Source organism: Neovison vison, chromosome 2, assembly GCF_020171115.1.
Source record: "Neovison vison isolate M4711 chromosome 2, ASM_NN_V1, whole genome shotgun sequence".
In the NCBI taxonomy this organism is placed as follows: domain Eukaryota; kingdom Metazoa; phylum Chordata; class Mammalia; order Carnivora; family Mustelidae; genus Neogale; species Neogale vison.
Window position 1 is genome coordinate 129,851,879 of NC_058092.1, and position 3,617 is coordinate 129,855,495.

The window sequence follows — 3,617 nt, forward strand, 5'->3', positions numbered from 1 at the left end:
AGAGAAGTCTGAAAACACAAACTCGGGTTAAGGTTAGAGGCAAGGTGATCGCAGGCCCAATGTGTAGACCTGGAGGGCATCTCGTCAGGAACTGTAAATCAGTTGACTCAAAGGTGGTAGCACAGGCTGTTGTATCTGGATTGTGTGTCCAGGATGCCTCAGAATGCAGGTTTGATCTCATGAGTCCATGGGAAATTTTTCCTATCTAGGGATCCTGGCAGCTCCCCAGAGTTTTGTGGCTTTCTTGGGGAAGGGAAGATTGCTGTTTTCTATATTAGGGTTCCCCAAAACAGGGATTCCAGAGAGGGGCTGTAGATCTGGGCATCTGGAAAATCCCACCAAGAGTTAGGATTTGGGCCTAGGGGTGTACAAGGTATACAATATGGCATAATGGAGGTGCACCTGAGAATGTTTGGATGAAAGCATGCTCAGGGTGAGGGTCACTATGCCTGCTTGTTCCCAGGGTGGCCCTCATGAGTGGGTGTGGTCTCATTGGCCATGCAGCTGGCTCGCACTGTGAGAGTTGGACACCCACCCTAACAGAGTGGATTCCTGCCATGGGGAAGGAGTTCTCTATTTTGCTTCAGGCTCCCCCATTGGCAGGGATTCCAGCATAGGTCTGGAGAAAGATGCCTGAATACCAAGAATGGGTAGAGATGACGGTCTTGGGCCATGGCCGGTCTCACATGCTGGATATGGGACCCGCCCTCTGGGTAGCTGAAACGAGGTCTGGGCTCAGGCTCTGTTAGACACAGCACTAGTGGCCAGGGCAGCCTATAAATCGGGGTTCCCTGGAGGGCTGAGTAGAATGATTTTAATGAGGAGTTTCTGGGCAGACTCAACATGCCCTTCTTTCTATGGAGAAGGCAGAATCCTGCGTTGTGGCTCCAGTATTCCCTATCAAGAGGGCTTGCAGACTAGTAGGGTGAGGATGGAATTGTCAACCCAAGCTACGGTTAAGTTCAGTGCCAAGCGAAAGGCAGTTTCAGTGTGCAGCGGCTGATTTGAATATCCACCCCCTGAGTAAAGACAGATGTCAGATGTTTGCTCACGCTGGAGTTTATTTCTATGATGACCGACAAATGGAGGGGTGGCGTCAAGAGGCCATTGAGCATTTCCCACGCTGAGGCTTGTGAGATGTTCTAAACAGCAAGGTTTCCTATTATTGGACGGTGGAACCTGGTTTGTTTGTTCCAGGGTCCCCCATGAGGGAAGTTTGTGTAGCAGAGCACTCGACGCGTGGATGCCTAGATGCACACCTCCATTGACCATTGCAGCTGAGGAGCATGGCGGGTTCGTTCTGGTGGATCTGGTGTGAAGTACCAAGGCCTTGAGTTGACATGGAATCTATTGCAGATCGGTCACATGCTGGATTGTTACTAGGGAGATCTTAGCATGTGCTGGTGGCTAAGATGCCCAGCAGGATTCTCCTAACCTGAAGGTTTGCCACAGGAAGAAGAACACGATTTCCTTCTGGGGACAGAAGATGTTCTGTTGTGTGGCTCAGGGACCACATGTTGTATCATAAGTTGTTATTCCAGAACAGGTTCCTGAGGACAGATGCCTTAAAGCCTAATCTAGAGTTCCAGTGAGGTCCTAGGGGCATGTCAGGTTCAATCTTCTGACTCGAGACAATTGACTTGGCTGTCTCCTGGATGTAGGTGATCAGGGCATTTCAGACTGTGCATTTGCGTGCAGAGGGGCCATCAGTATCGGGGTGGGCTCAGCGGCCTTGCAGGTTTCTCCTGATTTGAAAGGTTTGGGCAACTGTGACGGGCACAGTTTCCTTGGGGATGGCAGCCACAGTCCTGTGGTGTGGATCCAGAGACCACATCCTGTGAGCCATGGTTTTGGTAGAGAAGTCTGCAACACAAATTCGGGTTAGGGCTAGTGGTGAGGTTATCGCAGGCCCAATGCATAGACCTGGAGTGCAGCTTGTCATGAAATGTAATTAGGGTGACTGGAAGGCGGTAGCAAAGGCTTTTCTCTCTGGATTGTCAGTCCAGGATGGCCTTGGAATGCAAGAGTGGTCTCATGGGTCCATGGGATATTTTTCCTCTCTAAGGATTTTGGAGGATCCCCATAGTTTTGTGGCTTTTTCTGAGAAGGAAAGCGTGCTGTTTTCCATCTTAGTGGTGCCTCAAAACAGGGATTTCAGAGACGGGCTCTGGGTCTGGGCGCTTGGAAAATCCCTCCAAAGTTTCGAATTTGGCCCTAGGGGCATACCAGGCCTGCAATGCGGGATCCTGGTGGTTCCACTGAGAGGGCTTGTTTGAAAGCTTGCTCAGCCTGAATTGCGCAATGCCTGTTTGTGCACAGTGCAGCCTTCAGGTGTGGGCATGGTCTCATTGGCCATGCAGCTGCCTCCCACTTTAAGGGTTGGACACCTATTCCAACAGTCAGGTTTCCTGCCATGGGGAAGGAAGAATTCTCTATTGTGCTTCCGGTTCCCTCATTGGCAGGGATTCCAGCAAAGGTCTGGGGACAGGTGCCGAAATGCCAAGGATGGGTAGAGATGAGGACTTGGCCCATGGCCGGTCTCACATGCTTGAAATGTGGCCCACTCTGCGTGGCTGACAGTAGGTCTGAGCTCAGGCTCTGTCATACACAGCACAAGGGGCCAGGGCAATCAATAAATCGGGGTTTCCTTGAGGGCCACGCAGATTGATTCTCATGTGGGATTTCTGGGCAGAGTCACCAGGCACTTCTTCTTTCTATGGATAAAGCAGAATGCTGCATTGTGGCTTAAGAAATCTTAATCAAGAGGGCTTAGTGTCCAGTAGGGTGAGGATGGAATTGTAAACACAAACTACAGTTCAATTAAGTGCCAGGTTGAAGACATTTCCTATGTGCAGCAGCTGATTCGAGACATCCAGGATCTGAGTAAGGGCAGAGGTCAGATGTTTGCTCTTACTGGAGTTTGTGTCTATGATGACTGCCAAATGGATGGGTGGAGTCAAGTGGCCATGAAGTATTTCCTATGTTGTGGCTTGTGAGATGCTCCAAACAGGAAGGTTTCCTTCTACTCGACAGGTGGAACCTGGTTTGTTTGCTCCAGGAACCCCCATGTGGAAAGTTTGGGTAGCAGAGCTTTCCCACATGGATGCCTGGAAAGCACACCTCCATTGACCATTTCAGCTGAGGAACATCACAGATTTGTTCTGGTGGCCTTGGGGCGAAGTACCAAGGCCTTGAGTAGACATGGAATATATTGCAGATGGGTCACAATGCTGGATTATTATCAGGGAGTTCTTAGAATGTGCTGGAGTTTAAGGTGCCCGGCAGGATTCTCCTACCCTGAGGGTTTGGCACAGGTCGAAGAGTAGGTTTCCTTCGGGGGACAAGAAATGTTCTGTTGTGTGGCTCAGGGACCACCTGTTGTATCATATAGGTTGGCATTCCAGAACAGGTCACTGAAGACTGATGCCTGAAAACCAAATCTAGGGTTTCAATGAGATCCTAGGGGCATGTAAGGTTCAATCTACTGACTCAGGCCCATTGACTTGGCTGTCTCCTGTATGTAGGTGCTCAGGGTTTTTCCGATGGGGCATTTACATGCAGAAAGGCCACCAATATTGGGGTGGGCTCTGGGACCTTGCGGGTTTCTCCAAATTTGA